This window comes from Bubalus kerabau, chromosome 1 (genome assembly GCF_029407905.1).
Source record: "Bubalus kerabau isolate K-KA32 ecotype Philippines breed swamp buffalo chromosome 1, PCC_UOA_SB_1v2, whole genome shotgun sequence".
Classification (NCBI taxonomy): Eukaryota; Metazoa; Chordata; class Mammalia; order Artiodactyla; family Bovidae; genus Bubalus; species Bubalus kerabau.
The window spans coordinates 12,470,391-12,482,672 of record NC_073624.1 but is presented as its reverse complement, the minus strand read 5'-3'; the positions used below and the strand labels follow the sequence as shown (position 1 = coordinate 12,482,672).

Sequence of the window (12,282 nt, the reverse complement as noted above, 5' to 3'; positions counted from 1 at the left end):
CTGAACTGAATTAAACTGAGCAACTGAACTGAACTAAATGAGAACCTGCTGTACAGCACAGGGAGCTCTACTCAGTGCTCTGTGGTGACCTAAATGGACTTAGTGTTATTTGCTCAGTCGTGTCTAACTCTTTGCGACTCCATGGACTGTAGCCCGCCAGGCTCCATGGAGTTCTCCAGGCAAGAATACTGGAGTGGGTTGCCAGTTCCTTCTCCAAGGGATCTTCCCAACCCAGGGATTGAACCAGGTCTCCTGGGGCTCCTTCATTGCAGGCAGATTCTTTACCATCTGAGCCAGGGAAGCCTGACCTAAATGGGACGAAAATCCAAAAAAGAAGGGAAATATGTATACATATAGCTGATTCACTTTGCTGCACAGCAAAAAACAATAACATTGTAAAGCAACCATACGCCAATAAAATTAGTAAAAGCAAACAAAATGATACAAATAAAATAATACAAAAATATACAAATAAAAGCAGAGATGACAGAGCAGGATGGGTAGTCAAGTATCAGATTGAGGATTCTAGCCGCCTGTGGTAGAAGCTGAAGAGACACCTGGGTGGTACGTCTGAGCGTGTCTCCTGAATCAGGCGGTAAGCTGGCCTTGGCCTTGGCTCATTACAACCAAAGAGCAGCCAAACAAGGAGGTCAAGAGGGGAGCTCAAGCTTGAAGGAGTTGGATTTCAGAGTAACCGGAGCCAACAATCCAGCCTGAAGCTGCTTTTCTCAAAGCATCATCACCACCAGGCACGGACGGCAGCTGCAGATGCCCCCACTTGACACACAGGTGTGTGCTCATCACACACCTGTCATTCTCATCACTTTGCCTTATCACGTATTCCAGAGGCCTGTAAAAAACTGCTTTATTAAAGATGTTATCTGGATGCCCTGGATGTTACTGAAGGGGTTCCTTTGAAGGGCTTTTAACATTATTCTCTTCCATCCTTCTTTCCTTCCTTTCTTTTGGCACTGTTTTCTTTTTTTTAAATTGTGACAAAATACATAAAACATAAAATTTGCCATTTTAGTCATTAAAAATATATATTTATTTATTTGGCTGCACTGTGTCTTAATTGAAGCATGCAGAATCTTACCTGCAGCATGTAGAATCTAATTCCCAGACCAGGAATTGAACCTGGGGACCCTGCATTGGGAGCACAGAGTCTTAGCCATTGGACCACCAGGGAAGTCCCTGTTTTAACCATTTTTAAGTATGTAATTCAGTGACATTAATTACCTTCAGCATGTTCTACAACCATCACCAATATCTATTTCCAAAACTTTTTTGTGACCCAGCATGGACACTCTGTACCCACTAAACGGTAACTACCTCTCTCCCTCCCCAGACCTTGGTATAACGTCTGGTCTACTTTCCGTCTCTAGGAATGTGTCTACTTCAAGTAACTTATACAAGCACATTTGTTCTTTTGCTTCTGGCTTAGTTTACACAGTCAACTTCTTCAAGGTTCATCCCTGTTGTTGCCAGCACCAGGATCTCCTTCCTATTTAGGACTGAATAATATTCCTGTGTTGGAGAAGGAAATGGCACCCCACTCCAGTACTCTTGCCTGGAAAATGCCATGGACGGAGGAGCCTGGTAGGCTGCAGTCCATGGGGTCGCTAGAGTCGGACATGACTGAGCAACTTCAGTTTCACTTTTCACTTTCATGCATTGGAGAAGGAAATGGCAACCCACTCCAGTGCTCTTGCCTGGAGAATCCCAGGGACGGGGGAGCCTGGTGGGTTGCCATCTCTGGGGTCACACAGAGTCAGACACGACTGAAGTGACTTAGCAGCAGCAGCAGCAATATTCCTGTGTATGGATGGACCACATTTTGTTTCTCCATCCGTCTGCAGAACTCCTTTTGACTACAGTGAATGATGCTGCCATGAACACGGGTGCAAAATATCTGTTTGAGTTCCTGCTTTCAATTCCTTTGGGTGTATACCCAGAAGTGGAATGACTGGATCATATGGTCGTACTATGTTTAGCTTTTGAGGAACTGTCAGACTGTTTTCCATGATGGCTGCACTATTTTACATTCCCATCAGCAATGCGCAAGTGTTTGAATTTCTCCACGTCCTTACCAACATTTGTTACTTTCGTTTTTTAAAAGAATACGTATAATAACCATTCCAGTGGCTGTGAAGTGATATCTGATTGTGGTCTTGATTTGTTTTTCCCTAATGACTAGTGATTTGATCATCTTTTTACGTGCTTACTAGTCATCTGAGTATATGCTTTGGAGAAATATCTACTCAAGCCTTCTGCTCATATTTATATTGAGTGGTATTTTTTTGTTTGTTTGTTATTGAATTGTAGTCATTCTTTATATCTTCTGGATACTGATTCCTTATCTGATATATGATGTGAAAATATCTCCCCCCGCCCCATGTTTTTTTAAATGTTTATTTGTTTGTCTGCACTGGATCTTAGTTGCGGTAAGTGAAATCTTTAGTAGGGCCATGAGACTCCTAGTTGCAGCATATGGAATATAGTTCCCTGACCAGTGTTCAAAGCCGGGGCCCCTGCACTGGGAGCGCAGAGTCTTAGCTACTGGACCCCCAGGGAAGTCCTTCCCCCCATTCTGTAGCCTGTCTTTTCATTCTCTTGATAGTATTCTTGGCTGCACAAATGTTCTTTTGTTTGTTTGTTTCTGAAAAATAACTTTTATTCTGAATCAGTGATAAGCTACATATTCATCTGCCACTATTTCAAGTCACAGTTATATTGACATCTGTCCTTTGAAACACTGAACCGTTTTTTTCTACAAAAAATATGGAACGCTTCACAAATTTGCCTGTCATCCTTGCGCAGGGGCCATGTTAATCTTCTCTATATCGTTCCAATTTTAGTATATGTGCTGCCGAAGCGAGCATGCACAAATGTTCTTAATTTTGATCAAGTCCAATTTATTAACTTCTTTTGTTGTTTCTGCTTTTGTTGTCAGGTGCCAAGTCACTGTCAGATCCAATGTCATGAGAACTTCCTCTATGTTTTCTTCTAAGAGGTTTACAGTTTCAGCACTTATGTTTAGGTCTTTCATCTATTTTGAGTTAGTTTTTGTGTATGGAGTAAGGAAAGGAGCCAATTTCAGGCATGTGAATATCTAGACTTCCAGCACCATTTGTTGGAAAGACTCTCCTTCCCATTTCTTATTTTCTTTTATGTTTACATATTTTTAAGATCCCTGCTAAGGTAAGGAAAGTGGGGATTACTTAAACTGTAAGCAGCTGATGAGCAAAATATATTACATTTAGGTAAATACAATATTGAAACCAGATAACTCTTCTGTGGATCTGTGTTAATATTACAGATCTAAGTCTCACCTCTTCCATGATGCCCTACTTCTTCAGCTTGAAACAATTCCATCCTGTATCAGACTCTTAGCTTTCATGGCCTATATTTTTTTGCATGAATTTTTATTTTTAAAAAAGTAGTCATTATTATTATTATTTTAATGTTTTATCTAGTTACTTACTTATTTGGCTGCACCAGGTCTTTGCTGCAGTTTGTGAGATCTTTTTTTAGTTGCAGCATGTGGATCTAGTTCCCCGACCAGGGGTTGAACCTGGGCCCCCTGCATTGGGAGTGTGGAGTATTAGCCACTGGACCCCTGGGGAAGTCCCTTGTGTGGATTTTTAAATTGGAATGTATTTGACATTAGCACTGTGTAAAGTTAAGGTGTTTTAATTTTTAAAAAATTATCAATTGGCACTTTTTACTCCAGGGCCCCAGTTATTTTTCTCACCAACTATAGAAGTTTATTTTTCACAGTGTTTGATGAGGACTCACTTCCTAGACTACACCTTCTCTGTAGCTGGCAGACTGATGCTGGCAGGAAACCTTAGCTCCTCTTCGGTTTTCTCTGTAAGGATTCTCAAGTGTCCTCATGATGTGGTACCCAGCTGTCCCCAGAGGAGTGATCTAGGAGACCACGGAAGAGGCTCCCATGATCTCTTGGACAGCTCATTATGACTCACTGAATGTCAGGCTAAGGATCCACGTTAGGCATGACTTTACACTGCAGCCCACCAGGCTCCTCCATCCATGGGATTTTCCAGGCAAGAGTACTGGAGTGGGGTGCCACTGCCTTCTCCAAGGATCCATGTTAGGCATGACTTTACCCTGCAGCCCACCAGGCTCCTCTGTCCATGGATTCTCCAGGCAAGAAGAGTACTGGAGTGGGGTGCCGTTGCCTTCTCCAAGGATCCACGTTAGGCATGACTTTGCACTGCAGCCCACCAGGCTCCTCTGTCCATGGATTTTCCAGGCAAGAGTACTGGAGTGGGCTGCCATTGCCTTCTCCGCACATGCATCCAATGTCCTCTAATGCAAGGTCAGGCTGAGAAGTCTCGCCGTCTGACGTCTGCAAGGCCCCGGAGAGCTGTGCAACAGCTCCATCCAAATCTGAAATCCCAAGAACCAGGGGGGCCAATGGTGTGAGTCCTGTGGAGAAGCCACTGGCTCTTCTTGGGCACAGTTCTTGGGGACTGAGATGGGGGATACCCCCAGAATCCCTTCGGTGCTCAGGCACACACTGCCTGGGAGTGCAGGTGAGTCGGTGCCCCGTGGGGCGAACCTTGACCCATGGGATCAGGAAGCAGTCCTTACTGAGCGAAGGCGGTGGATGATTCTGAGGCCCTTTAGCACAGCTCCTCGGAAAGTGCTAAGGACACGCAGCCTCAGTTCCCTACAACAGTCTTCCTGAAAACACACCTTTGTATTGGTTTTCCTCCTTTCCTGTCTCACCCTCCCCAGTTCCTGCCCACCTACCCCCACCCTCTACCACCAACGCTTCTACTCAGACTTTGGTCTCAATCCTTGCTTTTCAGGAAGAACACAAGCTAACACAGTAGCCCTAGTCTTCTGATAGGTCTTCTTCTTCTTCTTTTTTTTAAAATCAGAAACAAATGATTTCTTGTAAGCAGTGATACAAGACAAAAGGAAAGTAAATGTTAAGAGTCAGCAAGGAAGGGTATGGCTCTGTGATCAAGATAGAAATACTTGGTTTCTGTATCAGGCTCAGCAAAGGCGATAGCCTGAAAATAGCCGCTCTTATGGAATCAGCTGTTCTGAAGTCACTGTCAGTTGACCGGAAGCTGTAATTTCCCTGGTCTGTCCTTACAGCGCCTCCGCCCAGGGCATCATTCTGTGCAGAGGCCGCCGGTGTGATAACTCCTCCTGTGTAACTGGGTTACATGCCAGCCTTTTGGTGTTCTAATCAAAGGTTTATTTCCTTATTTATTTCTTGGTGGCCGCAGCATGTGGCATGCAGGATCTTAGTTCCCTGACCAAGGATCGAACCCATGCCCCTGAGCTGGAAGTTTGGAATCCTAACCACTGGACTTCCAGGGCAGTTCCATTCCTTATTTGTTTTTAAAATGTACAATTTAGTGGTTTTTCAGTATATTCACAAAGTTGTACAATCGTCTCCACCATCTAACTCCCAAATCTTCTCATCTCTCCAAACAGAAACCCGTGTCCATAACCCATCACTCTCAGATCCCCACCAACCACTAGTCCACTCTCTGTCTCATAAATTGGCCCATTCTGGACGCCTAATATTAATGGAACCGCACGTGACCTTTTGTGTCTGGATTCTTTCACTTAGCCTAATGGTTTCAGGGTTCATCTACATCATAGCCTGGGTCAGTACTTCTGAGTTCTTACTTCCTGACACCAGCCAATTCTTTGCCACCAGGTGGTTGCCCAACAATTTTATTCAGTTATTGCACTAACTCCTGGAGTTAGCTCAGACACCACAGATGAAGTACTCAGTCCCACAAGACTGCCCCCACATGAGAAACCAGCTGCACATTTCTGCCCAGGCAGCTGCAAATTCGGAGGGTCCTATGACCCCCTCCCCCACTTAAGTTTGATACCTCACTGGGATGACTCCAGCTCGCAAATCAGGAGACCGCTTGACTTACTAGTTTGTTGTTGGCACAGACATGGAAGAGGTGCAGGCGGTGAAGTGTGGTGAGGCCTCTCAGGGCACACCCCCTGCCAGCACTTTGATGTTTCCATCAACCCAGAAGCTCTCTAAACCCTATTATTTAGGGGGTTTGGGAGAGTTGATGATGCGATTGATTCAATCATTAGCCGTCGGTCATTGAACTCAATCTCCTGCCCTTCTTCCCTCACTGATGTTGGGCATGGACCTGAAAGCTCCAACCCTCTCACCATAGCTTGGTCTTGCCTGCTGTCAGCTCCCATCCTGAAGCCACCTAAGAGCCGCCAAGAGTCAGCTCATTAGCATAGACCCAGATATGATTGAAAGGGGATGGTTATCAATAACAGAAGACTCTCCTATCACTTAGGAAATCCCAAGGACTTTAGGAGCTCCATGCCAGGAATCAGGGACAGGGACCAGACATATATTTACTATTGTTCCATAATACTTTATTCCTTGTTGTGGCTGAATAGTATTCCATTTGTTTATCCATTCCTCAGTTGAGGGACATTTGGTTTGTTTCTACCTTTTGGCTATTGCAAATAGGGATGGCAGAGCCTGGTGGGCTGCTGTCTATGGGGTTGGACAGAGTCAGACATGACTGAAGCAACTTAGCAGCAGCAGCAGCAGAACAGAACATTTATATGTAAGTTTTATGTTTTCTTTTCTCTTGGGTAAATACCTAGGAATAGAATGGCAACTCCCATGTTTAACTTTTTCAGGAACTGCCAAATGGTTTCCCAAACACTTGTATTTTTTTTTTTTTAATAATAACTCTCTATGTACATTATTTTGGGCTTTCCCAGTGGCTTAGCAGTAAAGAATCTGTCTGCCATGCAGGAAATGAAGGAGATGTAGGTTCGATCCCCGATCAGGAAGATCTTCTGGAGAAGGAAATAGCAACCCGCTGCAGTATTCTTTCCTGGGAAATCCCATGGACAGAGGAGCCAGCGGGCTATGGGCCACAGAAGAGTCTGAAGCGACTGAGCGCACACTATTTAGGCTTTATCTCCCCATGAACCTTATAAACTCTCTGAAAGAAGGATCAGTGTTTTCCACTCTCCTGAAAGCACCACAGTTTTTCTCCTAATGCCTTACACCTCAGTATTTGTGTGTGATCATTTAATAGGACAGTGTGCCCTTTAACTTAGTTACTGTTGTGGCCTCCCTCAGTTGTGTCTGACTCTTTGCGACCCCCTGGACTGCAGCACACCAGGCTCGCCTGTCCTTCTCCATCTCCCGGAGCTTGCTCAGATTCAGGAGCAACACCAGTCTTACTATCAGCGGGTTGGTGGACGTATACACGGCTTTCTTTGCTTCCTTGCTCTCCTTGCTGGAGGTTGCAGGCAACGGTTGGTGTGTGTATGTTGTAGAAACAGTCAGAGTGTGGTGATGGTATTTGGGTGGTGGCTAAGAGGGAGTGGGCTTCCCTTGTAGCTCAGTCAGTAAAGAATCTGCCTGCAGTGCAGGAGACCTGGGTTTGATCCCTGGGTTGGGAAGATCCCCTGGGAGAAGTAAATGTCAGCCCACTCCAGTATCCTTGCCTGGAAAATCCCATGGACAGAGAAGCCTGGTAGGCTGCAGTCCATGGGATCACAAAGAGTCGGGTATGACTGAGCGACTAACTCTTACTTAAGAGGGAGTGGGATTAGAAGGAGTGGCTTCTTCAGTTCACGTGCTTGTTCAGACCCCGGAGAATGTTGATCAGTTCTCACTCAAAGCGATGTGTCCACTCACGTGAAATATGTGTACTTTGAGGGGATCTATTTATGTTCCACCGGGAGTCATCCTTTCCTGTTAGGAATCTCACCTGCTGCTTTGTCTGTTTGGTCAGATTCCTGGCACATTTTTGTTTCCTGTTGTTTAGTAAAGGTGCTTTTTCTGGGATGTACCAAACCTGGTGATTTTTTTTTTTTTCCTTTTGATTCAATATATTGAGAAAGAAATGGGAAGGTCAGATCCATTCTAGGAGTGCTTCGGGTTGAAACACAAGGACAGGATTGTAATAAAAGGACATGGAACAGTAAAAACAGAAACAAAAACCCAACAACAAAACAAACAACAAAAACCAAAGTGATGTGTCCGGTTTCTACTGTACTCATGTTTGGCAGTATGTTCCCTGTACCATCAGCTCATCTTAGCTCTCCATTCATGCACATCTCAGAGCCTCAGCCCAGGCGTTAATCAGGCAGGACTCTTTCATTGGCATGTGACAAAAAAACCAACTTCAGCTTCCTCGTGAGAAAAGACAAAAGCAGAGGAGCAGTTTCTTGGCTGTAGGTCTCAGAGTTATCATCTTCAGCAAACTGGGTCCACCGTTGTCAGACCGATTGCTCATGTGCACTGTCCCCCTGAGTCTGTGGGCTCTGTTTTCTTCTGTCTTGATTTTATTCTCAGAAAGATTCTTTCCCTGGCAGCATGTCATCCCCCGGAAGCTCCCTCTGCCGCTCACTGTGTCTTTGACATAAATCCTGGGAAGCGAGGCAGTGACCAGGAGCTCGGCTGGTCAGAGGAGCCCATGGAACTCACACTCCTTGTCCCACCACCCACCCGAGAGGGAAATGGGAGTGAATGAATGAAAGAAAGAGGGGGCTGGGAAGAAACGAGGAGAACCAGCAGGGCTTTACTTGGCAACCAAGCCAACATCTTGGAAACCACCCTCTCAAGAGAAACGTGGCTCCTTGTTGACCTCACTGTGTTAGAGACAGGAGGCTCCGTGTGCCAGGCCCGTGCTGGGCTTTGGCAGGGGCGGGCAGGACACTGGAGCTCTAGGGAGAAGGACAGCTGGTTGCTGGTGAGGCTGGAGGAAGGCCCGGAGCAACTCCTTTGTCTCTGGGAATCCGAGCCCCTCGGGATCAGTCACACGAGGATGGCCTTGGCTGGGGATGCGCAGAAACTGGCCAAGTTCACAGTCGGCCTCCCTCAGCCTGGACAACCTTTGAGAGAGGCGTGTCTCTCTTAAATTTGCAGAAATGAGCTGCAGCAGAGGGGAGAACCAACATTTCTCATGGTTGCAATGTGCAGACTGTGTCAAAACGTGTTGCTGCATCTATGTTGCACTAACCTTGAGAAAGCAAGGCTCAGCTCAGCCATGAACAGAAGACGTAATTTTGGGGTTGAGAACTTAAGGAGTTCCAGAATGGCTCCTCCAGATAAATTTATCTTTGCTAGTCATTGTTTACTCCACTGCGTTTTTTACTTTTTTTATTTGAGTGGAAATACAGATTTTCCTGGTCATTAAAAAAGTAAGATGTACAAGGTTTACAATTCAAGCAGTACAGAAGGGTCAATGCTAAGCAATGATATGGACATGGAGAGTCTCCATTATACAAACATGTACAGTCTTGCTCATTCATCTATATATTTGGTGTTTAGTTTAATAGCTAAGTCATGTCTGGCTATTTAATTTAATAGCCCACCAGGCTCCTCTGTCCATGGTATTTCTCAGGCAAGAAAACTGGAGTGGGTTGCCATTTTCTTCTCCCGGGGATCTTCCTGACCCAGGGATCAAACCCATGTCTCCTGTGTTGTAGGTGGATTCTTTACTGCTGAGCCACTGAATGCTATTCCAATGAAAATGCTTTCAGAACTTTTTTTACAGCGAAGATGTACAGAGAAGGTGATGCCAAAGTAAATGCTGAAAGGTAAAGGTGCAAAAATTGTAATAAAATTCTGAAAAAGAAAAATAGGGTAAAATTAGCCCTAGAAGATTGAAATATATTATAAAATTACCATTATTAAAAGTTTGCCAGTGACACAGATATAGACAGATTAGTGGTATAAACTAGCTATTCATAAATAGATTCAAACATACATGTGGGCTGTATGTGTTTAAGATAAAGGTAGATATTTATATCTAAAGATAGAATTTCAGGATTGGGGTGTGGGGAGATTACTAATAAATGGAATTGAAACATTTAACATACTATCTAGAAAAACAATGCCTCCCGCATTGCAGGCAGACTCTTTAGCCTCTGAGCCCCAGGGAAGCCCTAGAAAAACAAAACAAAACTGGATCCCTACCTCATTCCTCATATACCAAAACAAATTCCAGATGTGTCAAATGTGTTAGTGTTAAATTGCTTCAGTTGTGTCCGACTCTTTGCAACCCTGTCGACTATAGCTTGCCAGGGTCCTCTGTCCATGGGATTCTCCAGGCAAGAATACTGCAGTGGGTTGCCATTTCCTCCTTCAAATACTTAGATGCTAAAGTATCAAATACTTAGATGTTAAAAATAAAACTGTAAAAGCAAAACATTGGGAGAATTTAAGAAAATAATCTTGGGTGATATCATAGGCTGACCTGTATTTCCTCAGTATTCATATTTTGAAGTCCTAACCCCCAGGATCTCAGAACGTGACTGTTTGGGGAGATAGGGAAGGTAATTAAATTTAAAATAAGGTCGAGGTAGTGGGCTCTAATCCAATATGTTGCTGCTGCTCCTACTCAGTTGCTCAGTAATGTCCGACTCTGTGTGACCCTGTGGACTGTAGCCCACCAGGCCCCTCTGTCCATGGGGAGTCTCCAGGCAAGAGTACTGGAGTAGGTTGTCATTCCCTCCTCCAGGGGATCTTCCCAACCCAGGGATTGAATCCTGGTCTCCTGCATTGCAGGTAGACTCTTTACCACTGAGCCACCAGGGAAGCCCAATCTGATATAACTGGTGTCCATATAAGAAGAGATTAGGACATAGACACTCATAGAGACAAGACACGGGAAGAAGGCAGCTAGCTGTTTACAGCCAAGGAGAGAGGCCTTAGAAGAAACCGACCCTGACAATGCCTTGTTCTTGGACCTCCAGCCTCCAGAACTGCGAGGAGATAAATTTCTGTTGTTTAAGCCACCTTGTCCACGGTACTTTGTTACCGGAGGCTTGCAAGCTCATACAGGTGACTAAAATATTTTAAGCAGCGTATGACATTCAGAAGCTGTAGAAGAAATACTTGATAAATTTGATTACTTAACAATTTAAAATTTCTGCAGACGTCTCCAGAAGGGAAAGAGGAAACAGGAGAATTTGTGATCCCCAGGAATCCCCTTCCCTGAGCAAACATGAGGTGAGGGGAGGGGCAGTGTGCTGTCTGTGGGGGACAGGGAGGATGAGTGGGTAAAAAGGCACACTTCACACGGTTAACTGTGGTTAATCTCGGGCAGGGAAACTTGGAATGATTTTGATTTTCTTTTTAATTTTCTGTATTTTCTAGGGTAAAATTGGATTGCTTTTCTAAACATGATAAAGAACAATAAATGTTATAAAAATCATTTTGTATGTGAATCTTATCTTCCTAACTAGACCATATAAACTCTGTAAAGTCTTGACTGTTTCCCAGACTGAAGTCACTTGGGCAGAAGATGCTTTGCCTGGGGTCAGAATGACCCACGGAGCCATCTGGGCAGCAGGATCGGGGGACTGGGTGTGTGTTACCTGCATCTGATCTCAGAGGCATGTTATCGCCCCCAGTGTGCACCTGGCCTCACGGTGCAGTGTTCCAGGGCTCCGTTACTTGGTGGTGTTTTTTGTTTTATTTTATTATTTTTGTCTGTGCTGGGTCTTCGTTGCTATGTGCAGGCTTTCTCTAGTTGTGACAAGCGGGAGCGGGGGCTACTCTTTGTTGGGATGCACGGGCTCCTCATTGCAGTGGCTTCTCTTGTTGCTGAGTGTGGGCTTCAGTGGTTGAAGCACTATGGGCTCAGTAGTTGTGGCTGGAGGGCATTAGAGCATGGGCTCAGCAGCAGCATGCGGGCTCAGCAGTTGTGGTGCACAGGTGCAGTTTCCCTGCAGCATGTGGAATCTTCCTGGACCAAGGATCAAACCTGTGTCCCCTGCATTGACAGGTGGATTCATTACCACTGAGCCACCAGGGAAGTCTGGTGCTGTTTTAAACTTTGGGTGGTACTTCCTGGTCCATTAGAAGGTTGCCACTCACAGGTTTAACATTGGTTGGTGTGAATATCATCCATCATCTTGAATGTTATTTTATGCAAGACGTCTTCTCTGATTTCCTCACCGAGAAGTAATCATTCCTTCCTCTTAAGTTTCATCACATGTGATTCCTACCACCATAGCATCCATCACCTTCTAAGTTTGTGTCAAGTTGTGTATGCACACATCTTATCTCCTCTCCCAAATGATGTGTTTCCTGAATCAGGATCCATCCTTCTCTTTACAAGGACACCACCCTATGAGGTAGGCGTGTTATCTCCTCTTTACAAGTGAGAAACATGAGGACCCAGAAGGTTAACAACATCTAGTACAGTAGGTTAGTATCTAGTATAGTAGATCTTTGGGCTTCCCAGGTGGCACAGTGGTAAAGAATCCATC

The 12,282-nt window shown here is 44.8% G+C and overlaps 1 non-coding gene across 1 annotated transcript; it reads right to left on the bottom strand.

Moving 5' to 3' along the window:
• Nucleotides 1–2,775: 2,775 nt before the first annotated feature.
• LOC129642476 (U6 spliceosomal RNA) lies at nt 2,776–2,882 on the bottom strand. Its single transcript, XR_008709746.1, has one exon. It is a non-coding gene; the product is annotated as a U6 spliceosomal RNA (small nuclear RNA).
• Nucleotides 2,883–12,282: the final 9,400 nt, after the last annotated feature.